The sequence below is a fragment of the Equus przewalskii genome, unplaced genomic scaffold, assembly GCF_037783145.1.
Source record: "Equus przewalskii isolate Varuska unplaced genomic scaffold, EquPr2 contig_R1861, whole genome shotgun sequence".
NCBI classification, from domain to species: domain Eukaryota; kingdom Metazoa; phylum Chordata; class Mammalia; order Perissodactyla; family Equidae; genus Equus; species Equus przewalskii.
In genome coordinates, this window is record NW_027228461.1 from 276,686 (window position 1) to 301,791 (window position 25,106).

The following is a 25,106-nucleotide window of genomic DNA, read 5'->3' on the forward strand; positions in this document are numbered from 1 at the left end:
CGGAGAGTTCGCCAAGTGGTCTGGCGTAGCCGGCAGGTCATTTTGCATGTCCGGCGTTGTTTCCGGCGAGTCGAGCTGGTGGTTCCGGCGCGTCCAGCAGGTGTTTCCGGTCTGTCCGGCAGGTGGTTCTGGCGTGTCCGGCACGAGGCTCTGGCACGTCTGAGAGTTGGTTCCGGCATGCCCTACAGGTTATTCCGGAGTGTCAGCCACGTGGTTCTGGCGTACCCGGCAGGTGATTTTGGTGTGTCTGGCAGGTGTTTCTTGCAAGTCGAGCATTTGGCCCAGGCATGATCAGCAGGTGCTTCCGGCGTGTCTGCCACGTGGTTCTGGTGTGTCTGAGAGCTGGTTGTGGCATGTCTGGCAGATGATTCCGGAGTGTCCACCAAGTGGTTGTGGCATACCCGGCATGTGATTTTAGCGTGTCAGGTAGGTGGTTCCAGCGAGTCGAGTAGGTGGTTCCGGCGTTCTCGGCAGGTGGTTCAGGCGGGTCTGGCAGGTGGTTTCGGTCTGTTCGGGGTGTGGTTCCGGCATCTCAGGCACATGGTTCTGGCACGTCTGATAGGTGGTTCCGGCCGGCCCGACAGGTGTTTCCATGGTGTCCGCCAAGTGGTTCTGGCATAGCTGGCAGGTGATGTTGGCGTGACCGGCAGGTGGTTCCAGCCAGCCCGGCAGGTGATTCCGAAGAGTTCACCAAATGGTTGTGGCGTAGCCGGCAGGTGATTTTGGCGTGTAAAGCAGGTGGTTTTGGCAAGTCGAGCAGGTGGTTCTGGCGTGCTCGGCAGGTGCTTCCGGTGTCATTGGCATGTGGTTCCGGCATGTCTGAGAGGTGGTTCCGCCATGCCCGGCAGGTGATTCCGGAGTGTTCGCCAAGTGGTTCTGGCGTAGCCGGCAGGTGATGTTGCATGTCCGGCAATGGTTCCGGCGAGTCGAGCCGGTGGTTCAGGCATGTCCGGCAGGTGGTTCCGGCATGCCCGGCAGGTGATTCCGGAGTGTCCGGCATGTGGTTCTGGAACCTCTGAGAGGTGGTTCCGGCATGCCCGGCAGGTGATACCGGAGTGTCCGGCATTTGGTTCTGGCACCTCTGAGAGGTGGTTCCGGAATGCCTGGCATGTGATTCCGGAGTGTCTGCCGAGTAGTTCTGGCGTAGCCTGCAGGTGATTTTGGCGTGTCCAGCAGGTGGTTCCGGCGAGCTCGGCAGGTGGTTCCGGCTTGTCTGGAACATGGTTCTGGCACCTCTGAGAGATGGTTCCGGCATGCCCGGCAGGTGATTCCGGAGTGTCCGGCATGTGGTTCTGGCACCTCTGAGAGGTGGTTCCGGCATGCCCGGCAGGTGATTCCGGAGTCTTCGCCAAGTGGTTCTGGCGTAGCCGGCAGGTCATTTTGCATGTCCGGCGGGGGGTTCAGGCGGGTCTGGCAGGTGGTTTCGGTCTGTTCGGGGAGTGGTTCCGGCATCTCAGGAACATGGTTCTGGCACGTCTGATAGGTGGTTCCGGCCGGCCCGACAGGTGTTTCCATGGTGTCCGCCAAGTGGTTCTGGCATACCTGGCAGGTGATGTTGGCGTGACCGGCAGGTGGTTCCAGCCAGCCCGTCAGGTGATTCCGAAGTGTTCACCAAATGGTTGTGGCGTAGCCGGCAGGTGATTTTGGCGTGTCCAGCAGGTGGTTTTGGCGAGTCGAGCAGGTGGTTCTGGCGTGCTCGGCAGGTGCTTCCGGTGTCATTGGCATGTGGTTCCGGCATGTCTGAGAGGTGGTTCCGCCATGCCCGGCAGGTGATTCCGGAGTGTTCGCCAAGTGGTTCTGGCGTAGCCGGCAGGTGATTTTGCATGTCCGGCAATGGTTCCGGCGAGTCGAGCCGGTGGTTCCGGCATGTCCGGCAGGTGGTTCCGGCATGCCCAGCAGGTGATACCGGAGTGTCCGGCATTTGGTTCTGGCAAGTCTGAGAGGTGGTTCCGGCATGCCCGACAGGTGATTCCGGAGTGTTCGCCAAGTGGTTCTGGCGTAGGCGGCAGGTCATTTTGCATGTCCGGCGGTGGTTCCGGCGAGTCAAGCCGGTGGTTCCGGTGTGTCCGGCAGGTGTTTCCAGTCTGTCCGGCAGGTGATTATGGCGTGTCCAGCACGAGGTTCTGGCAAGTCTGAGAGTTGGTTCTGGCATGCCCGACAGGTGATTCCGGAGTGTCCGCCACGTGGTTCTGTCGTAGCCGGCAGTTGATTTTGGCGTGTCCACTAGGTGGTTCTGGGGAGTGGATCAGCTCGTTCCGGCATACTCGGCAGGTGGTACCGGCGTGTCCAGAACATGGTTCTGGCAAGTCGGAGAGGTGGTTCCGGCACGCCCGACAGGTGATTCCGGAGCGTCCGCCAAGTGTTTCTGGCGTACCCGGCAGGTGATTTTGGCATGTCCGACAGGTGTTTCTTGCGAGTCGAGCAGCTGGCTCAGGCATGCTCAGCTGGTGCTTCCGGCATCTCTGGCACGTGTTTCTGGTGTGTCTGAGAGCCGGTTGTGGCATGTCCGGCAGATGATTCCGGAGTGTCCACCAAGTGGTTCTGGTATACGTGGCAGGTGATTTTGGCGTGTCAGGAAGGTGGTTCCGGCTAGTTGAGCAGGTGGATCAGTCGTGATCGCCAGGGGGTTCAGGCGGGTCTGGCAGGTGGTTTCGGTCTGTTCGGGGAGTGGTTCCGGCATCTCAGGCACATGGTTCTGGCACGTCTGAGAGGTGGTTCCGGCCGGCCGGACAGGTGTTTCCGGAGTGTCCGCCAAGTGGTTCTGGCGTAGCTGAAAGGTGATGTTGGCGTGACCGGCAGGTGGTTCCAGCCAGCCCGGCAGGTGATTCCGGAGTGTCTGCCGAGTGCTTCTGGCGTAGCCGGCAGGTGATTTTGGCGTGTCCAGCAGGTGGTTTTGGCGAGTCGAGCAGGTGGTTCTGGCGTGCTCGGCAGGTGATTCCGGTGTCATTGGCATGTGGTTCCGGCATATCTGAGAGGTGGTTCCGCCATGCCCGGCAGGTGATTCCGGAGTGTTCGCCAAGTGGTTCTGGCGTAGCCGGCAGGTGATTTTGCATGTCCGGCAATGGTTCCGGCGAGTCGAGCCGGTGCTTCCTGCATGTCCAGCAGGTGGTTCCGGCATGCCCGACAGGTGATTCCGGAGTGTCCGGCATGTGGTTCTGGCACCTCAGAGAGGTGGTTCCGGCATGCCCGGCAGGTGATACCGGAGTGTCCGGCATTTGGTTCTGGCACCTCTGAGAGGTGGTTCCGGAATGCCTGGCATGTGATTCCGGAGTGTCTGCCGAGTGGTTCAGGCGTATCCGGCAGGTGATTTTGGCGTGTCCAGCAGGTGGTTCCGGCGAGCTCTGCAGGTGGTTCCGGCATGTCCGGAACATGGTTCTGGCACGTCTGAGAGATGGTTCCGGCATGCCCGGCTGGTGATTCCGGAGTGTTCGCCAAGTGGTTCTGGCGTAGCCGGCAGGTGATTTTGGCGTTTCCAGCAGGTGGTTCCGGCGAGCTCGGCAGGTGGTACCGGCGTGATCGGAACATGGTTCTGGCACGTCTGAGAGATGGTTCCGGTTTGCCCGGCAGGTGATTCCGGAGTGTCCGACATGTGTTTCTGGCACCTCTGAGAGGTGATCCGGCATGCCCGGCAGGTGGTTCCGGAGTGTCCGCCAAGTGGTTCTGGCGTAGCTGAAAGGTGATGTTGGTGTGATCGGCAGGTGGTTACAGCCAGCCCGGCAGGTGATTCCAGAGTGTCTGCCGAGTGGTTCCGGCGTAGCCGGCAGGTGATTTTGGCGTGTCCAGCAGATGGTTCCGGCGAGCTCGGCAGGTGGTACCGGCGTGTACGGAACATGGTTCTGGCACGTCTGAGAGGTGGTTGCGGCCGGCCCGACAGGTGTTTCCGGAGTGTCCGCCAAGTGGTTCTGGCATAGCTGGCAGGTGATGTTGGCGTGACCGGCAGGTGGTTCCAGCCAGCCCGGCAGGTGATTCCGAAGTGTTCACCAAATGGTTGTGGCGTAGCCGGCAGGTGATTTTGGCGTGTCCAGCAGGTGGTTTTGGCGAGTTGAGCAGGTGGTTCTGGCGTGCTCGGCAGGTGCTTCCGGTGTCATTGGCATGTGGTTCCGGCATGTCTGAGAGGTGGTTCTGCCATGCCCGGCTGGTGATTCCGGAGTGTTCGCCAAGTGGTTCTGGTGTAGCCGGCAGGTGATTTTGCATGTCCGGCAATGGTTCCGGCGAGTCGAGCCGGTGGTTCTGGCTTGTCCGGCAGGTGGTTCCGGTCTGTCCAGCAGGTGGTTCTGGGGTGTCCGGCACGAGGTTCTGGCACGTCTGAGAGGTTGTTTCGGCATGCCCTTCACGTGATTACGACTTGTCCACCAAGTGATTCTGGTGTAGCGTGCAGGTGATTTTGGCGTGTCCGGCAGGTGTGACCGGTGAGTCAAGCAGGTGGTTCCGGAGAGTGTTTCCTGTGTTTCCGGTCTGTCCGGGAGGTGGTTCCGGCCTGTCCGGCACGTGCTTCTGGCAATTCTGAGAGGTTGTGCTGGCATGCCCGGCAGGTGATTCTGGAGTGTCCGCCAAGTGGTTCTGGCGTAGCCGGCAGGTGATTTTGGCGTGTCCGGCAGGTGGTTCTCGGGAGTGGATCAGGAACTTCGGGCATTCTCGGCAGGTCCTTCCGCCTTCTCCGGCATGTGGTTCTGGCACCTCTGAGAGGTGGTTCCGGAATGCCTGGCATGTGATTCTGGAGTGTCTACCGTGTGGTTCTGGCATAGCCGGCAGTTGATTTTGGCATGTCCAGTAGGTGGTTCTGGGGAGTGGATCAGCTGGTTCCGGCATACTCGGCAGGTGGTACCGGCGTGTCCAGAACATGGTTCTGGCAGGTCTGAGAGGTGGTTCCGGCATGCCCGACAGGTGATTCCAGAGTGTCCGACAAGTGTTTCTGGCGTACCCGGCAGGTGATTTTGGCATGTCCGACAGGTGTTTCTTGAGAGTCGTGCAGGTGGCTCAGGCATGCTCAGCTGCTGCTTCCGGCGTCTCTGGCACGTGGTTCTGGTGTGTCTGAGAGCTGGTTCTGGCATGTCCGGCAGATGATTCCAGAGTGTCCACCAAGTGGTTCTGGTATACCTGGCAGGTGATTTTGGCGTGTCAGGAAGGTGGTTCCGGCTAGTTGAACAGGTGGATAAGGCGTGCTCGCCAGGGGGTTCAGGCGGGTCTGGCAGGTGGTTTCGGTCTGTTCGGGGAGTGGTTCCGGCATCTCAGGCACAAGGTTCTGGCACGTCTGAGAGATGGTTCCGGCATGCCCGACAGGTGTTTCCGGAGTGTCCGCCACGTGGTTCTGGTGTACCCGGCAGGTGATTTTGGCGTGTCTGGCAGGTGTTTCTTGCAAGTCGAGCATTTGGCTCAGGCATGCTCAGCACGTGCTTCCGGCGTGTCCGGCACGTGGTTCTGGTGTGTCTGAGAGCTGGTTCTGGCATGTCCGGCAGATGATTCCTGAGTGTCCACCAAGTGGTTGTGGCATACCCGGCATGTGATTTTAGCGTGTCAGGTAGGTGGTTCCAGCGAGTCGAGTAGGTGGTTCCGGCGTGCTCGGCAGGTGGTACAGGCGGGTCTGGCAGGTGGTTTCGGTCTGTTCGGGGTGTGGTTCCGGCATCTCAGGCACATGGTTCTGGCACGTCTGATAGGTGGTTCCGGCCGGCCCGACAGGTGTTTCCATGGTGTCCGCCAAGTGGTTCTGGCATAGCTGGCAGGTGATGTTGGCGTGACCGGCAGGTGGTTCCAGCAAGCCAGGCTGGTGATTCCGAAGAGTTCACCAAATGGTTGTGGCGTAGCCGGCAGGTGATTTTGGCGTGTAAAGCAGGTGGTTTTGGCGAGTAGAGCAGGTGGTTCTGGCGTGCTCGGCAGGTTCTTCCGGTGTCATTGGCATGTGGTTCCGGCATGTCTGAGAGGTGGTTCCGCCATGGCCGGCAGGTGATTCCGGAGTGTTCGCCAAGTGGTTCTGGCGTAGCCGGCAGGTGATTTTGCATGTCCGGCAATGGTTCCGGCGAGTCGAGCAGGTGGTTCCGGCATGTCCGGCAGGTGGTTCCGGCATGCCCGGCAGGTGATTCCGGAGTGTCCGGCATGTGGTTCTGGCACCTCAGAGACGTGGTTCCGGCATGCCCGACAGGTGATTCCGGAGTGTTCGCCAAGTGGTTCTGGCGTAGCCGGCAGGTCATTTTGCATGTCCGGCGGTCGTTCCGGCGAGTCAAGCAGGTGGTTCCGGCGTGTCCAGCAGGTGTTTCCAGTCTGTCCGGCAGGTGATTATGGCGTGTCCGGCACGAGGTTCTGGCACGTCTGAGAGTTGGTTCTGGCATGCCCGACAGGTGATTCCGGAGTGTCCGCCACGTGGTTCTGGCATAGCCAGCAGTTGATTTTGGCGTGTCCACTAGGTGGTTCTGGGGAGTGGATCAGCTGGTTCCGGCATACTCGGCAGGTGGTACCGGCGTGTCCAGAACATGGTTCTGGCAAGTCTGAGAGGTGGTTCCGGCACGCCCGACACGTGATTCCGGAGCGTCCGCCAAGTGTTTCTGGCGTACCCGGCAGGTGATTTTGGCATGTCCGACAGGTGTATCTTGCGAGTCGAGCAGGTGGCTCAGGCATGCTCAGCTGGTGCTTCCGGCGTCTCTGGCACGTGGTTCTGGTGTGTCTGAGATCTGGTTCTGGTATGTCCGGCAGATGATTCCGGAGTGTCCACCAAGTGGTTCTGGTATACCTGGCAGGTGATTTTGGCGAGTCAGGAAGGTGGTTCCGGCAAGCTGAGCAGGTGGATCAGGCGTGCTCGCCAGGGGGTTCAGGCGGGTCTGGCAGGTGGTTTCGGTCTGTTCGGGGAGTGGTTCCGGCATCTCAGGCACATGGTTCTGGCACGTCTGATACGTGTTTGCGGCCGGACCGACAGGTGTTTCCGGAGTGTCCGCCAAGTGGTTCTGGCGTAGCTGAAAGGTGATGTTGGTGTGACCGGCAGGTGGTTACAGCCAGCCCGGCAGGTGATTCCAGAGTGTCTGCCGAGTGGTTCCGGCGTAGCCGGCAGGTGATTTTGGCGTGTCCAGCAGATGGTTCCGGCGAGCTCGGCAGGTGGTACCGGCGTGTCCGGAACATGGTTCTGGCACGTCTGAGAGGTGGTTGCGGCCGGCCCGACAGGTGTTTCCGGAGTGTCCGCCAAGTGGTTCTGGCATAGCTGGCAGGTGATGTTGGTGTGACCGGCAGGTGGTTACAGCCAGCCCGGCAGGTGATTCCAGAGTGTCTGCCGAGTGGTTCCGGCGTAGCCGGCAGGTGATTTTGGCGTGTCCAGCAGATGGTTCCGGCGCAGCTCGGCAGGTGGTACCGGCGTGTCCGGAACATGGTTCTGGCACGTCTGAGAGGTGGTTGCGGCCGGCCCGACAGGTGTTTCTGGAGTGTCCGCCAAGTGGTTCTGGCATAGCTGGCAGGTGATGTTGGCGTGACCGGCAGGTGGTTCCAGCCAGCCCGGCAGGTGATTCCGGAGTGTCCGGCATGTGTTTCTGGCACCTCTGAGAGGTGGTTCCGGCATGCCCGGAAGGTGATACCGGAGTGTCTGGCATTTGGTTCTGGCACCTCTGAGAGGTGGTTCCGGAATGCCTGGCATGTGATTCCGGAGTGTCTGCCGAGTGGTTCTGGCGTAGCCGGCAGGTGATTTTGGCGTGTCCAGCAGGTGGTTCCGGCGAGCTCGGCAGGTCGTTCCGGCGTTTCCGGAACATGATTCTGGCACGTCTGAGAGATGGTTCTGGCATGCCCGACAGGTGACTCCGCAGTGTCCGGCATGTGGTTCTGGCACCTCTGGGAGGTGGTTCCGGCATGCCCGGCAGTTGGTCACGGAGTGTCTGCCGAGTGGTTCTGGAGTATCTGGCAGGTGATTCTGGCGTATCCAGCAGGTGGTTCTGGGGAGTGGGTCAGGTAGTTCCGGCATACTCGGCAGGGTGTACCGGCGTGTCCGGAACATGGTTCTGGCAAGTCTGAGAGGTGGTTCCGGCATGCCCGACAGGTGATTCCGGAGTGTTCGCCAAGTGGTCTGGCGTAGCCGGCAGGTCATTTTGCATGTCCGGCGTTGTTTCCGGCGAGTCGAGCTGGTGGTTCCGGCGCGTCCAGCAGGTGTTTCCGGTCTGTCCGGCAGGTTGTTCTGGCGTGTCCGGCACGAGGTTCTGGCACGTCTGAGAGTTGGTTCCGGCATGCCCGACAGGTGATTCCGGAGTGTTCGCCAAGTGGTTCTGGCGTAGCCGGCAGGTGATTTTGCATGTCCGGCAATGGTTCCGGCGAGTCGAGCCGGTGGTTCTGGCTTGTCCGGCAGGTGGTTCCGGTCTGTCCAGCAGGTGGTTCTGGGGTGTCCGGCACAGGGTTCTGGCACGTCTGAGAGGTTGTGTCGGCATGCCCTTCACGTGCATACGACTTGTCCACCAAGTGATTCTGGTGTAGCGTGCAGGTGATTTTGGCTTGTCCGGCAGGTGTGACCGGTGAGTCAAGCAGGTGGTTCCGGAGAGTGTTTCCTGTGTTTCCGGTCTGTCTGGGAGGTGGTTCCGGCCTGTCCGGCACGTGCTTCTGGCAATTCTGAGAGGTGGTTCCGGCATGCCCGGCGGGTGATACTGGAGTGCCCGTCATTTGGTTCTGGCACCTCTGAGAGGTGGTTCCGGAATGCCTGGCATGTGATTCCGGAGTGTCTGCCGAGTGGTTCAGGCGTATCCGGCAGGTGATTTTGGCGTGTCCAGCAGGTGGTTCCGGCGAGCTCTGCAGGTGGTTCCGGCATGTCCGGAACATGGTTCTGGCACGTCTGAGAGATGGTTCCGGCAACCCGGCTGGTGATTCCGGAGTGTTCGCCAAGTGGTTCTGGCGTAGCCGGCAGGTGATTTTGGCGTTTCCAGCAGGTGGTTCCGGCGAGCTCGGCAGGTGGTACCGGTGTGATCGGAACATGGTTCTGGCACGTCTGAGAGATGGTTCCGGTTTGCCCGGCAGGTGATTCCGGAGTGTCCGACATGTGTTTCTGGCACCTCTGAGAGGTGATCCGGCCTGCCCGGGAGGTGGTTCCGGAGTGTCTGCCGAGTGGTTCTGGCGTAGTTGGCAGGTGATTCTGGCGTGTCCAGCAGGTGGTTCTGGGGAGTGGATCAGGTGGTTCCGGCATACTCGGCAGGTAGTACCGGCGTGTCCGGAACATGGTTGTGGCAAGTCTGAGAGGTGGTTCCGTATGCCCGACAGGTGATGCTGGAGTGTTCGCCTAGTGGTTCTGGCGTAGCCGGCAGGTCATTTTGCATGTCCGGCGGTGATTCCGGCGAGTCGAGCCGGTGGTTCCGGCATAGCCGGCAGTTGATTTTGGCGTGTCCACTAGGTGGTTCTGGGGAGTGGATCATCTGGTTCCGGCATACTCGGCAGGTGGTACCGGCGTGTCCAGAACATGGTTCTGGCAAGTCTGAGAGGTGGTTCCGGCACGCCCGACACGTGATTCCGGAGCGTCCGCCAAGTGTTTCTGGCATACCCGGCAGGTGATTTTGGCATGTCCGACAGGTGTATCTTGCGAGTCGAGCAGGTGGCTCAGGCATGCTCAGCTGGTGCTTCCGGCGTCTCTGGCACGTGGTTCTGCTGTGTCTGAGATCTGGTTCTGGTATGTCCGGCAGATGATTCCGGAGTGTCCACCAAGTGGTTCTGGTATACCTGGCAGGTGATTTTGGCGAGTCAGGAAGGTGGTTCCGGCTAGCTGAGCAGGTGGATCAGGCGTGCTCGCCAGGGGGTTCAGGCGGGTCTGGCAGGTGGTTTCGGTCTGTTCGGGGAGTGGTTCCGGCATCTCAGGCACATGGTTCTGGCACGTCTGATACGTGTTTGCGGCCGGCCCGACAGGTGTTTCCGGAGTGTCCGCCAAGTGGTTCTGGCGTAGCTGAAAGGTGATGTTGGCGTGACCGGCAGGTGGTTCCAGCCAGCCCGGCAGGTGATTCCGAGAGTGTCTGCCGAGTGGTTCCGGCGTAGCCGGCAGGTGATTTTGGCGTGTCCAGCATGTGGTTTTGGCGAGTCGAGCAGGTTGTTCTGGCGTGCTCGGCAGGTGCTTCCAGTGTCATTGGCATGTGGTTCCGTCATGTCTGAGAGGTGGTTCCGCCATGCCCGGCAGGTGATTCCGGAGTGTCCGCCAAGTGGTTCTGGCGTAGCCGGCAGGTGATTTTGCATGTCCGGCAATGGTTCCGGCGAGTCGAGCCGGTGGTTCCGGCATGTCCGGCAGGTGATTCCGGCATGTACAGCAGGTGGTTCTGGGGAGTGGATCAGGTGGTTCCGGCATGCCCGGCAGGTGATTCCGGAGTGTCCGGCATGTGGTTCTGGCACCTCTGAGAGGTTGTTCTGGCATGCCCGGCAGGTGATACCGGAGTTTCTGGCATTTGGTTCTGGCACCTCTGAGAGGTGGTTCCGGGATGCCTGGCATGTGATTCCGGAGTGTCTGCCGAGTGGTTCTGGCGTGTCCAGCAGGTGTTTCCGGTCTGTCTGGCAGCTGGTTCTGGCGTGTCCGGCACGAGGTTCTGGCACGTCTGAGAGTTGGTTCCGGCATGCCCGACAGGTGATTCCGGAGTGTCCGCCACGTGGTTCTGGCGTACCCGGCAGGTGATTTTGGCGTGTCTGGCAGGTGTTTCTTGCAAGTCGAGCATGTGGCTCAGGCATGATCAGCAGGTGCTTCCGGCGTGTCTGGCACGTGGTTCTGGTGTGTCTGAGAGCTGGTTCTGGCATGTCCGGCAGATGATTCCGGAGTGTCCACCAAGTGGTTGTGGCATACCCGGCAGGTGATTTTGGCGTGTCAGGTAGGTGGTTCCGGCGAGTCGAGTAGGTGGTTCCGGCGTGCTCGGCAGGTGGTTCAGGCGGGTCTGGCAGGTGGTTTCGGTCTGTTCGGGGTGTGGTTCCGGCATCTCAGGCACATGGTTCTGGCACGTCTGATAGGTGGTTCCGGCCGGCCCGACAGGTGTTTCCATGGTGTCCGCCAAGTGGTTCTGGCATAGCTGGCAGGTGATGTTGGCGTGACCGGCAGGTGGTTCCAGCCAGCCCGGCAGGTGATTCCGAAGAGTTCACCAAATGGTTGTGGCGTAGCCGGCAGGTGATTTTGGCGTGTCCAGCAGGTGGTTTCGGCAGAGTCGAGCAGGTGGTTCTGGCGTGCTCGGCAGGTGCTTCCGGTGTCATTGGCATGTGGTTCCGGCATGTCTGAGAGGTGGTTCCGCCATGCCCGGCAGGTGATTCCGGAGTGTTCGCCAAGTGGTTCTGGCGTAGCCGGCAGGTGATTTTGCATGTCCGGCAATGGTTCCGGCGAGTCGAGCCGGTGGTTCCGGCGTGTGCGGCAGGTGGTTCCGGTCTGTCCAGCAGGTGGTTCAGGGGTGTCCGGCATGAGGTTCTGGCACGTCTGAGAGGTTGTGTCGGCATGCCCTTCACGTGATTCCGGCTTGTCCACCAAGTGGTTCTGGTGTAGCGGGCAGGTGATTTTGGCGTGTCCGGCAGGTGGGACCGGTGAGTCAAGTAGGTGGTTCCGGCGAGTGTTTCCTGTGTTTCAGGTCTGTCCGGGAGATGGTTCCGGCCTGTCCGGCACGTGCTTCTGGCACTTCTGAGAGGTTGTGCCATCATGGCCAAAACATTATTCTGCCTTGTATTCAAAGTGGTTCCGGCGTAGCCGTCAGGTGATTTGGGCCTGTCCAGCAGGTGGTTCTGGCGTGCTCAGCACGTGGTTCCAGTCTGTGCAGTACATGTTTCCAGCTTGTCCGGCAAGTGGTTCTGGTACGTCTGAGAGGTGGTTGCATCTTGTTGGGCAGGTGTTTACTCTCTGTCCCGGAGGTGTTTCTGGCATGTCTGTAATGTGGTTCTGGCACGTCTGCGACGTGCTTCAGGCAGCCGGGCACCTGATTCCTGGGTGTCCACCAAGTGGTTCTGGCATCACCAGCAGGTTATTTTGGCATGTCCAGCAGGTCTTTCCTGCTTTTTGTGCTCGTGGCTCTGTCTTCTAAGACAGGTGTTGGTGGCATTTCTGGCCCCCTGTTCTGACATACTCCACAGGAGGTTTCACTGTTTCTGGCACCTGTTTGCGGCATATCCATCAGGTGTTTCCAATGTGTCTGGCATGTTGTGCTGCGTTTGGAATCTGGTTCTGTCGTGTCTGTTGTGTGCAGCTGGCATGTTGAAGAGATGGTTCTGCAGTGTCAGAATTGTTGTTCCACTGTGTTCAGCAGGTGGTGACAGGTGGTTCTGACATGCAACGTGGGTGCTTCTGGTGTGCCTGTTGGGTCGTTCTGGCATGAATGAGTGGTTCTTTGAGAGTGTGCGGAGGGTGTTTTTGGCATGTCTCCCGGGGTTTTCTGGCATCTAAGGGTCATAATTCCTTTTTATGCGTCAGGAGATTTGGTTCTCAACTTCCTAAAGAGATGGAAGAAATATGGTCTGTGGCTTGTCGCCCCTAGAGGGGTGGAGACAATGCATTGTGCATTCCGCGTCTAGAGCAATGGAGGGCAAAACTGAGAGGAAAGGGGCCTTTCTGACATAGGTGTTTTCTGACACTCTCTCCACCAGTGGTCAACTGTGGTTGGTGAAAAGTGTATTGTCTCTCTCCTGCTAAACACATGGTTGCACAATCATTTGGGACTCAGCCCAGTTGCTTAAGGGGAAGATGTAGGCATTTTGTCTGAGCTGGGTTGGCAAGGTGGAATTGCGGCAGAAGCAGAAGTTCTAAAGCTGCGAGTTAAGGGCTGGGAAGAAATGCCATTTGAGCTGCCTTTGTATGAGAAGTTCCCCGGTCTGCTGTAACAGGACTGTGGCAAGCGAGTTGTTTGTCAGCTTCCTAAAGAGCTGGAGGCAAGACAGTTTATGGCTTGTCTCCCATTGAAGGATGGAGGCAGTGCTTTGTGCCTTCCACCTCTAGAGCAATGGAGGGCACGGCTGAGAGCAAAGGGCCCTTTCTGACATAGGTGCATTCTGACACTCTCTGACCCAGTGCACAATGGCGGTTTGTAAAAAGCCTATTGTCTGCTCCTGCTAAGCATGTGGAAGCACAGTCATCTGGGCCTCGTCCCCGTTGCTGAAGGGGAAGATGTAGACATTCCGTTTGAGCCGGGTTGGCAAGGTGGAAATGTGGCAGGAGCAGAAGTTCCAAATCTGCGAGTTAAGCGCTGAAAAGAAATGGCATATCAGCTGCCTTTGTATGAGATGTTGCCCGGACACAGAAAGAGCACTGTTGAAAGCGAGTTCTTGCTCAGCTTCCTAAAGAGATGGAAGGAAGATGGTCTGTGGCTTGTCGCCCCTTGAGGGGGGGAGCCAGTGCATTGTGCATTCCACGTCTAGAGCAATGAAGGGCACGGCTGAGAGCAAAGGGGTCTTTCTGACATAGCTGCTTTCTGACACTCTCCAGCAGTGCACAATGGTGGTTGGAAAAAGGCGTGCAGTCTATCGCCTCTGTAGCACGTGGACGCTCAATCATTTGGGACTCAGCCCAGTTTCTTCAGGGGAAGATGTAGGCATTTCGTCTGAGCCGGGTTGGCAAGGTGGAATTGTGGCAGAAGCAGAAGTCCTAAAGCTGCGAGTGAAGGGCTGGGAAGAAATGCCGTTTGAGCTGCCTTTGTATGAGAGGTTCCTGGTATGCTGTAACTTGACTTTGGAAAGCGAGTTGTTTGTCAGCTTCCTAAAGAGCTGGAGGCAAGACAGTTTATGGCTTGTCTCCCATTGAAGGATGGAGGCAGTGCTTTGTGCCTTTCACCTGCAGAGCAATGGAGGGCACGGCTGAGAGCAAAGGGGGCTTTCTGCCTTAGGTGCTTTCTGATCCCCTTCAGGGGTGGTGCCAGTGCCTTGTGCCTCCTGCCTCTAGAGGAATGGAGGGCACGGCCGAGAGTAAAGGGCCTTTCTGACATTGGTGCTTTCTGACACGCCCCCAACCATTGCTCAAAGGCGGTTTCTTCAAAGCCTATTGTCTGTCTCCTCCTCAGCATGTGGAACCACAATCATCCGGGCCTCGTCCCCATTGCTCAAGGGGAAGATGTAGGCATTTCTTCTGAGCCGGGTTGGCAAGGTGGAAATGCGGCAGAGGCGGATGTTGCAGATTGGCGAGTTAAGGGCTGAAAAGACACGGCGTTCAGCTGCCTTGGTATGAGATGTTCCCAGGACGCTGTAAGAGCACTGTGGAATGCGAGTGCTTTCCCAGCTTCCTAAAGAGCTGGAAGCAGGACAGTTGCTGGCTTGTTTCCCATTGAAGGATGGAGGCAGTGCTTTGTGCCTTCCACCTCTAGAGCAATGGAGGGCACGGCTGAGAGCAAAGGGCCCTTTCTGACATTGGTGCTGTCTGACACTCCCCCAACCATTGCTCAAGGGCGGTTGGTTAAAAGCCTATTGTCTCTCTCCTACTAAGCAGGTGGAACCACAATCATTCGGGCCTCATCCCCATTGTTTAAGGGGAAGTTGTAGGCATTTCGTCTGAGCCGGGTTGACAAGGTGGAAATGTGGCACATGCAGATGTTCCAGACGGCGAGTGATGCGCTGGAAGAAACGGCGTTCAGCTGCCTTTGTATGAGATGTTCCCTGGACGCTCTAAGAGCACTATGGAATGCGAGCTCTTTCTCAGCGTCCTAAAGAGCTGGACGCAAGAAGGTGTGTGGTTCGTCTGCCATTGAGGGGTGGAGCCAGAGGCAGTGCATTGTGCCTTCCTCCTCTAGAGCAATTCAGGGCATGGCTGAGATCAAAGGGACCTTTCTGACATAGGTGCTTTCTGACACTCTCTCCACCAGTGCACAACCGTGATTGTAAAAAGCCTGTCTCTCTCCTCTTAAGTATGTGGAAGCACAGTCATATGGGCCTCGTCCCCGTTGCTGAAGGGGAAGATGTAGGCATTTCGCTGGAGCCTGGGCAGCAAGGTGGAAATGTGGCAGGAGCAGAAGTTCCAAATTGGCAAGTTAAGGGCGGAAAAGAAACGGCATTTCAGCTGCCTTTGTATGAGATGTTCCCTGGACTCTGTAAGATCACTGTTGAAAGTGAGTTCCTTCTCAGCTTCCTAAAGAGATGGAAGCAAGGTGGTCTGTGGCTTGTCGCCCCTTGAGGGGGGAAGCCAGTGCATTGTGCATTCCACGTCTAGAGCAATGGAGGGCACGGCTGAGAGCAAAGGGGTCTTTCTGACATAGCTGCTTTCCGACACTCTCTCCAGCAGTGCACAATGGTGGTTGGAAAAAGGCGTGCAGTCTATCGCCTCCTAAGCACGTGGACGCTCAATCATTTGGGACTCAGCCCAGTTGCTTCAGGGGAAGATGTAGGCATTTCGTCTGAGCCGGGTTCGCAAGGTGCAATTGTGGCAGAAGCAGAAGTTCTAAAGTGGCGAGTTAAGGGCTGGCAAGAAAGGCCGTTTTACCTGCATTTCTATGACAGTTTCCCCAGAGGCGGTTCCCGGGAGTCGAGCAGGTGTTTCCAGAATGCTCAGCAGGTGGTTCCAGTCTTTCACGGAAGTGGTCCGGGGCGTCCAGCACGTGGTTCTGGCACATCTGAGGGGCGGTTCCGGGATGAATGGCAGGTTATTCCGGAGTGTCGGCCAGTGGTTCTGGCGTAGCCGGCAGGTGATTTTGGTGTATCCAGCAGATGGTTCCAGCGAGTCGAGCAGATGGTTCCAGCTTGCTCGTAAGGTGGTTCAGGCATGTCCAAAAGGTGGTTCCGGTTAGTCCGGGAGGTGGTTCCGGCGTGTCCGGCACGTTTTTCAGGCACGTCTGAGGGGTGGTTCCGGCATGCACGGCAGGTGATTCCGGAGTGTCCACCAAGTGGTTCCCGCGTAGCCAGCAGGTGGTTCAGGCGGGTCCAGCAGGTGGTTCTGGGGAGTGGATCGGGTGGTTCTGGCATGCTCGGCAGGTGCTTCTGGCATCTCCTGCACGTGGTTCTGGTACGTATGAGAGGTGGTTCCGGCACGCCAGGCAGGTGATTTTGGAGTGTCCGGCAAGTGGTTCTGGCATAGCCGGCAGCTGATTTTGGCATGTCCGGCAGGTGGCTCCAGCGAGTCGAGCAGGTTGTTCCGGCATGCTCAGCAGGTGGATCCGGCGAGCTCAGCAGGTGGTTCAGGCGGGTCTGGCAGGTGGTTTCGGTCTGTTCGGGGTGTGGTTCCGGCATCTCAGGCACATGGTTCTGGCACTTCTGAGAGTTGTTTGCGGCCGGCACGACTGGTGTTTCCGGAGTGTCCACCAAGTGGTTCTGGCGTAGCTGGCAGGTGATGTTGGCATGACCGGCAGGTGGTTCCAGCCAGAACGGCAGGTGATTCCGAAGTGTTCACCAACTGGTTCTGGCGTAGCCGGTAGGTGATTTTGGCGTGTCCGCCAAGTGGTTCTGGCATAGCCGGCAGGTGATTTTGGTGTGTCCGGCAGGTGGTTCTGGCGAGTCGAGCAGGTGGTTCCGGCGTGCTCGGCAGGTGTTCCGGTGTCATTGGCATGTGGTTGTGGCTTGTCTGAGACGTCGTTGCGGCATGCCCAGCGGGTGATTCCGGAGTGTTCGCCAAGTGGTTGTGGCGTAGCCAGCAGGTGATTTTGCATGTCCGGCGGTGGTTCCGGCGAGTCAAGCCGGTGGTTCCGGCGTGTCCGGCAGGTGGTTCTGGGGTGTCCTGCACGAGGTTCCGGCACGTCTGAGATGTTGTGTAGGCATGCCCTTCACGTGATTCCGGCTTGTCAGCCAAGTGGTTCTGGTGCAGCGGGCAGGTGATTTTGGCGTGTCCGGCAGGTGGGACCGGTGAGTCAAGCAGGTGGTTCCGGAGAGTGTTTCCTGTGTTTCCGGTCTGTCCGGGAGATGGTTCCGGCCTGTCCGGCACGTGCTTCTGGCACTTCTGAGAGGTTGTGCTGGCATGCCCGGCAGGTGATTCTGGAGTGTCCAAGTGGTTCTGGCGTAGCCGGCAGGTGATTTTGGCGTGTCCGGCAGGTGGTTCTGGGGAGTGGATCAGGAACTTCCGGCATTCACGGCAGGTGCTTCCGCCGTATCCGGCATGTGGTTGTGGCACCTCTGAGAGGTGGTTCCAGCATGCCCGGCAGGTGATTCCGGAGTGTGCGACAAGTGGTTTTGGCGTAGCCGGCTGTTGATTCTGGCGTGTCCAGCAGGTGGTTCTGGCGAGTCAAGCAGATGGTCCCGGCGTGTCCGGCAGGTGGTTCCGGCGTGTCAGCACAAGGTTCTGGCACGTCTGAGAGGTGGTTCCGGCATGCCCGGCAGGTGATCCCGGATAGTCCTCCAAGTGGTTCTGGCGTACCCCGCAGGTGTTTCTGGTGTGTCCGGCAGGTGGCTCTGGTGAGTCGAGCAGGTGGTTCCGGCGTGCTCGGCAGGTGGTTGCGGCAGGTCCGGCAGGTGTTTGCCGTCTGTCCATGACGTGGTTCTGGCATGCCCGCAAGTTGATTCTCGAGTGTCCACCCAGTGGTTTTGGCCTAGCCGGCATATGATTTTGGCCTGTGAGGCAGGTGGTTCCGGCATGTCCAGCAGGTGGTTCCGGAGAGCTCGGCAGGTGCTTCCGGTCTCTCCGGCACGTGGTTGTGGCACGTCTGAGAGAAGGTTCCAGCATGCCCGGCAGGTGATTCCAGAGTCTCCGGCATGTGGTTCTGGCACCTTTGATAGGTGGTTCCGGCATGCCCGGCAGGTGATTCCGGAGTCTCCGGCATGTGGTTCTGGCACCTCTGAGAGGTGCTTCCGGAATGCCTGGCATGTGATTCCGGAGTGTCTGCCGTGTGGTTCTGGCATAGCCGGCCGTTGATTTTGGCGTGTCCAGTAGGTGGTTCTGGGGAGTGGATCAGCTGGTTCCGGCATACTCGGCAGGTGGTACCGGCGTGTCCAGAACATGGTTCTGGCAAGTCTGAGAGGTGGTTCCGGCATGCCCGACAGGTGATTCCGGAGTGTCCGCCAAGTGTTTCTGGCGTACCCGGCAGGTGATTTTGGCCTGTCCGACAGGTGTTTCTTGAGAGTCGTGCAGGTGGCTCAGGCATGCTCAGCTGGTGCTTCCAGTGTCTCTGGCACGTGGTTCTGGTGTGTCTGAGAGCTGGTTCTGGCATGTCCGGCAGATGATTCCAGAGTGTCCACCAAGTGGTTCTGGTATACCTGGCAGGTGATTTTGGCGTGTCAGGAAGGTGGTTCCGGCTAGTTGAACAGGTGGATCAGGCGTGCTCACCAGGGGGTTCAGGCGGGTCTGGCAGGTGGTTTCGGTCTGTTCGGGGTGTGGTTCCGGCATCTCAGGCACATGGTTCTGGCACGTCTGAGAGGTGGTTGCGGCCGGCCGGACAGGTGTTTCCGGAGTGTCCGCCAAGTGGTTCTGGTGTAGCCGGCCGGTGATGTTGGCGTGACCGGAAGGTGGTTCCAGCAAGCCCGGCAGGTGATTCTTGAGTGTCCGCCAAGTGGTTGTGGCGTAGCCGGCAGGTGATTTTGGCGTGTCCAGCAGGTGGTTCCGGCGAGCTCGGCAGGTGGTAGCGGCGTGTCCGGAACATGGTTGTGGCACGTCTGAGAGATGGTTCCGGCATGCCCGGCAGGTGATTCCGGAGTGTCCGTCATGTCGTTCTGGCACCTCTGAGAGGTGGTTCCGGCATGCCCGGCAGGTGGTTCCGGAGTGTCTGCCGAGTGGTTCTGGCGTAGACGGCAGGTGATTCTGGCGTGTCCAGCAGGTGGTTCTGGGGAGTGGATCAGGTGGTTCTGGCATACTCGGCAGGTGGTACCGGCGTGTCTGGAACATGGTTCTGGCAAGCCTGATAGGTGGTTCCGGCATGCCCGGCAGCTGATTCGGGAGTGTTCGCCAAGTGGTTCTGGCGTAGCCGGCAGGTGATTTTGCATGTCCGGCGGTGGTTCCGGCGAGTCGATCTGGTGGTCCCGGCGTGTCCGGCAGGTGGTTCCGGTCTGTCCGGCAGGTGGTTTTGGCGTGTCCGGTACGAGGTTCTGGCACGTCTGAGAGTTGGTTCCGGCATGCCCGACAGGTGATTCCGGCGTGTCCGCCACGTGGTTCTGGCGTACCCGGCAGGTGATTTTGGCCTGTCTGGCAGGTGTTTCTTGCAAGTCGAGCATGTGGCTCAGGCATGCTCAGCACGTGCTTCCGGCGTGTCCGGCACCTGGTTCTGGTGTGTCTGAGAGCTCGTTCTGGCATGTCCGGCAGATGATTCCGGAGTGTCCACCAAGTGGTTCTGGCATACCCGGCAGGTCATATTGGCGTGTCAGGTAGGTGGTTCCAGCGAGTCGTGTAGGTGGTTCCAGCGTGCTCGGCAGGTGGTTCAGGCGGGTCTGGCAGGTGGTTTCGGTCTGTTCGGGGTGTGGTTCCGGCATCTCAGGCACATGGTTCTGGCACGTCTGAGAGGTGGTTCCGGCCGGCCCAACAGGTGTTTCCATGGTGTCCGCCACGTGGTTCTGGCATAGCTGGCAGGTGATGTTGGCGTGACCGGCAGGTGGTTCCAGCCAGCCCAGCAGGTGATTCCGAAGTGTTCACCAAATGGTTGTGGCGTAGCCGGAAGGTGATTTTGGCGTGTCCAGCAGGTGGTTTTGGCGAGTCGAGCAGGTGGTTCTGGCGTGCTCGGCAGGTGCTTCCGGTGTCATTGGCATGTGGTTCCAGCATGTCTGAGAGGTGGTTCCGCTATGCCCGGCAGGTGATTCCGGAGTGTTCGGCAAGTGGTTCTGGCATAGCCGGCAGGTGATTTTGCATGTCCGGCAATGGTTCCGTTGAGTCGAGCCGGTGGTTCTGGCGTGTCCGGCAGGTGGTTCCCGTCTGTCCAGCAGATGTTTCTGGGGTGTCCTGCACGAGGTTCTGGCACGTCTGAGAGGTTGTGTCGGCATGCCCTTCACGTGATTCCGGCTTGTCCACCATGTGGTTCTGGTGTAGCGGGCAGGTGATTTTGGTGTGTCCGGCAGGTGGTTCTCGCGACTCCAGCAGGTGGTTCCGGCGTGCTCAGCAGGTGTTTCAGGCGTGTCCAGCAGGTGGCTCCGGTCTGTCCGGGAGGTGGTTCTGGTCTTTCTGGGAGGTGGTTCTGACATGTCCGGCACGTGCTTCCGGCACGCCTGAGAGGTGGTTCCAGCATGCCCGGCAGTTGATTCCACAGAGTCCGCCAAGTGGTTCTGGGATAGCCATCATGTGATTTGGGCGTGTCTGGCAGCTGCTTCCAGTGAGTAGAGCTGGTGGGTCCGGCGTGCTGTGCAGGTGCTCCCGGTATCTTTGGCACGTGGTGCTGGTATGTCTGAGAGCTGGTTCCGGCATGCCCAACAGGTTATTCCGGAGTGTCCGCCAAGTATTTCTGGCGTAGCCGGCAGGTGAGTTTGCATGTCTGGCGGTGGTTCCGGCAAGTTGAGCATGTAGTTCCGGCATGTCCTGCAGGTGGTTCCGGTCTGTCCTGGACGTGGTTCTGCCGTGTCTGGCATGTGCTCCTGGTACATCTGAGAGTTTATGCCGGCATGCCCGGAACGTTATTCTGGCTTGTATGCCAAGTGGTTCTGGCATAGCTGGCAGGTGATTTTGATATGTCCAGCAGGTGGGTCCGGCGAGTCAAGCTGGTGGTTACGACGAGTCTGGCAGGTGGTTCCGGTCTGTCCAGTAGGCGGTTCTGGGGTGTCCTGCAGGTCCTTCTGGCACGTCTGAGAGGTGGTTCCGGCATTCACGGCATGTGATTCCGGATTGTCCATCAAGTGGTTCTGCCAGAGCCGGCAGGTGATTTTGGCGTGTCCGGCAGGTGGGACCTGGGAGTCGAGCAGGTGGTTCCAGCGTTAACGGCATGTGCTTCCAGCGACTCCAGCATGTGTTTCTGGCACGTCTGAGAGGTGGTTCCGGCATGCCCAGCAGGTGATTCCGGAGTGTCCGACAAGTGGTTCTGGCAGAGCCGGCATACGATTTTGGCATGTCCGGTAAGTGGGTCCTGCGAGTCGAGCAGGTGGTTCCGGTGTGCCCGGCTTATATTTCAGGCAGCTCCAGCAGGTGGTTCCGGTTTGTCTGGTAGGTGGTTCCAGCGTGTACGGCACGTGGTTCTGGCACCTCTGAGAGGTGGTTCCGGCATGACCGGGAGGTGATTCCGGATTGTCCACCAAGTGGTTCTGGTGTAGCCGGAAGGTGATTTTGGCGTGTCCGGCAGGTGGTTCCGGCGAGACGAGCTGGTGGTTTTGCCGAGCTCGGCAGGTGCTTCCAGCGTCTCGGGCATGTGGTTCTGGGACGTCTGAGAGGTGGTTCTGGCATGCCCAGCCTGTGATTCTGGAATGTCCGGCAACTTCTTCTGGCCTAGCCGGCAGGTGATGTTGGCATTTCCAGCAGGTGGGTCCTGGGAGTCGAGCAGGTGGTTACGGTGTGCTCGGCAGGTGGTTCCAGTGTGTTAAGGACGTGGATCTTGCATGTCTGGCACATGGTTCTGGTACGTCTGAGAGGTGGGTCCGGCATGCCCGGCAGGTGATTCAGGACTGTCCGCCACGTGGTTCTGGCATAGCCGGCAGGTGATTTTGGCGTGTCCGGCAGGTGTTTCCGGCAAGCTCGGCAGGTGCTTCCGGCGTCTCCTGAACATGCTTCTGGCACATCTGAGAGGTGGTTCCGGCATGCCCGACAGCTGGTTCTGGAGTGTCCAGCAAGTTGTTATGGCATAGCTGGCAGGTGATTTTGGCATGTCCAGCAGTTGATTTTGGCGTGTCCGGCAGGTGATCCCGGCAAGTCGAGCAGGTGGCTCCGGCATGCTTGGCAGGTGGTTCCGGCGTGTACGGCACGTGGTTCTGGTACGTCTCAGAGGTGGTTGCGCATGCCCAACTGGTGATTCCAGAATGTCCGCCACGTGGTTCTGGCACGTATGAGAGGTGGTTCCAGCATGCCAGGCAGGTCATCCCGGAGAGTTCTACAAGTGGTTCTGGCGTAGCCGGCAGGTGATTTTGGCGTGTCCAGCAGGTGGTTCCGGTCTTTCCAGTAGGTGGTTCCGGCGTTTACGGCACGTGGTTCTGGTACGTCTCAGTGGTGGTTGCGCATGCCCAACTGGTGATTCCGGACTGTCCGCCACGTGGTTCCAGCACATCTGAGAGTTGGTTCCAGCATGCCCGGCAGGTCATCCCGGAGAGTCCTGTACGTTTTTCCAGCTTGTCTGTCACGTGGTTCTGGTACGTCTGAGAGGTGGTTCCGGCATGGCTGGCAGGTGATTCTGGACAGTCCCCCAGGTGGTTCTGGCATAGCCGGCAGTTGAGTTTGTCCTGTATGGCAGGTGGTTCCAGTGGGTCGTGCAGGTGGCTCCGGCGTGTTCAGCAGATGGTTCCGGCATGTCTGGCAGGTCGTTCCGTTCTATCCTATAGGTCGTTCCTGCATGTCCGGCACGTACTTCTGGCATGTCTGAGTGGTGGTTTTGTCATGCCCAGCAGGTGATTCTGGAGTGTCCGGTAAGTAGTTCTGGTGTATCCGGCAGTTCATTTTGCTGTGTCCGGCAGGTTGGTCCCGCAAGTCGAGCAGGTGGTTCCGGCATGCTCGGCAGGTGGTCCAGGAGGGTCTGGCACGTGGTTCCAGTCTGTCCAGGACGTGGTTGCAGCGTGTCCGGCATGTGACTCTGGTACATCTGAGAGGTGGTTCCTGCATGCCCGGCAGGTGATTCTGGACTGTCCGCCAGGTGGTTCTCACATAGCCAGCAGTTGATTTTGGCATGTCCGACAGGTGGTTCCGGCGAGTTGAGCAGGTGGCTCCGGCGTGCTCGGCATGTGGTTCCGGCATGTCTGGCAGGTGGTTCCGGTCTTTCCGCTAGGTGATTCCTGCGTGTCCGGCACATGCTTCTGGCACGTCTGAGTGGTGGTTCCAGCATGCGCGGCAGGTGATTCCGGAGTGTCCGCCAAGTGGTTCTGGCGTACCCGGAAGGTGATTTTGGCGTGTCCGGCAGGTGTTTCTGGCGAGTCGAGCAGGTGGCTCCGGCATGCTCGACAGGTGCTTCCGCCGTCTCCGGCACGTCGTTCTGGTGTGTCTGAGAGCTGGTTCCGTCATGTCTGGCAGATGATTCCGGAGTGTCCGCCAAGTTATTCTGGGATACCCAGCAGGTGATTTTGGCGTGTCAGGTAGGTGGTTCCGGCGAGTCGAGCAGGTGGTTCCGGCATGCTTGGCAGGTGGTTCAGGTGGGTCTGGCAGGTGGTTTGGTTCTATTCGGGGTGTTGTTCCGGCATTTCCGGCACATGGTTCTGGCACGTCTGAGAGGTGGTTCCGGAATGCCTGGCAGGTGATTCCAGAGAATCCACCAAGTGGTTCAGGCATAGCCTGCAGGTGATTTTGGCGTGTCCGGCAGGTGTTTCCGGCGATTCAAGCAGGTGGCTCCGGACTTCTGGGCAGGTGCTTCTGGTCTTTGGCACGTGGTTCTGGCATGTCGGAGAGGTGGTTCCGGCATGCCTGGCAGGTGATTCCAGAATGTCCGCCCTGTGCTTCTGGCTTAGCCAGCTGGTGATTTTGGCATGTCCGGCAGCTGGTTCTGACGAGTCGAGCAGGCGGTTCAGGAGTGCTCGGCAGGTCGTTCAGACGTGTCCGACATTTGGTTCCGGTCTGTCCGGGAGGTGGTTCCAGCGTGTCAGGCACCTGGTTCTGGCACATCTAAAGGTGTTTCCGGCAGGCCTGACAGGTGAGTCCGGAGTCTCCGCCAAGTGGTTCTGACATAGCCGGCATGTTGTTCCGCCGTGCTCCGCAGGTGGTTCAGGCATGTCTAGCAGGTGGTTCCGGTCAGTCTGTGATGTGGTTCCGGCGTGTCCAGCACGTGGTTCTGGCATGTCTGAGAGATGCTTCCGGCATGCCCGGCAGATGATTCCGGAGTGTCCTACAAGTGGTTCTGGCGTAGCCAGCAGGTGATTTTGCCATGTCCGGCAGGGGGTTCCAGCGAGTCGAGCAGTTGGTTCCAGCGCGCTCGGCAGGTGGTTCCGGTCTGTGCTGGAGGTGGTTCCGGGGTGTCCGGCACGTGTTTCTGGTACGTCAGAGAGGTGGATCCTGCATGCCCGTAGGGTGATTCTGGAGTGTCCTGCAAGTTGTTCTGGCGTAGCTGGCAGGTGTTTTTGTCGTGCCTGGCACGTGGTTCCGGCGAGTCATGCAGGTCGTTCCGGCATGCCCGGCAGGTGATTCCCGATTGTCCACTAAGTGGTTCTGGCATAGCTGGCAGGTGATACTGGCAAGTCCGGCAGGTGGGTCCTGCGAGTCGAGCAGGTGGATCCGGCATGCTCGGCAGGTGGTTCAGGCGCCTCCTGCAGGTGGTTCCATTCTGTCCAGTAGGTTGTTCCGGCGTGTCCGGCACGTGTTTCTGGCACGTCTTGAGAGGTGGTTCCGGCATGCCCGGCAGGTGATCCCGGACTGTCTGCCCCGTGGTTCTGGCATAGCTGGCAGTTGATTTTGGTGTGTCCAGCAGGTGTTTCTGTTGATTCGAGCAGGGGGTTCCGGTAGCTGGGCTGGTGGTTCAGCTTAGTCCAGCAGGTGGTTCCTGTGTGTCTGGGAGGTGGTTGTGGCGTGCTCAGGAGGTGCTTCCGGCGTCTCTGGAATGTGCTTCTAGGACGTCTGTGAGGTGGTTCTGGCATGCAAAGCAGGTCATCCCGGAGAGTCCTCCAAGTGGTTCTGGCAAAGCCGTCAGGTGATTTTGGCGTGTCCGGCAGTCGGTTCTGGCGTGGTCGGCAGTTGGTTCAGGCAGGTCCGGCAGGTGGTTCCGGCATGGCTGGCAGGTGATTCTGGACAGTCCCCCAGGTGGTTCTGGCATAGCCGGCAGTTGAGTTTGTCCTGTATGGCAGGTGGTTCCAGTGGGTCGTGCAGGTGGCTCCGGCGTGTTCGGCAGATGGTTCCGGCGTGTCTGGCAGGTGGTTCCAGTCTGTCCAGTACGTGTTTACAGCTTGTCCAGCACGCGGTTCTGGTACGTCTGAGAGGTGGTTCCGGCATGGCTGGCAGGTGCTTCCTGACTGTACCCCAGGTTGTTCTGGCATAGCCAGCAGTTGAGTTTGGCCTGTCCCTCAGGTGGTTCCAGCAAGTCGAGCTGGTGGCTCCGGCATGTTCGGCATGTGGTTCTGGCACCTCTGAGAGGTGGTTACGGCATGCCCGGCAGGTGACACCAGAGAGTCCTCCAAGTGGTTCTGGCGTACCCGGCAGGTGTTTCTGGTGTGTCCGGCAGGTGGCTCCGGCGTGCTCGGCAGGTGGTTCAGGCAGGTCCGTCAGGAGTTTGCAGTCTGTCCATGACGTGGTTTCG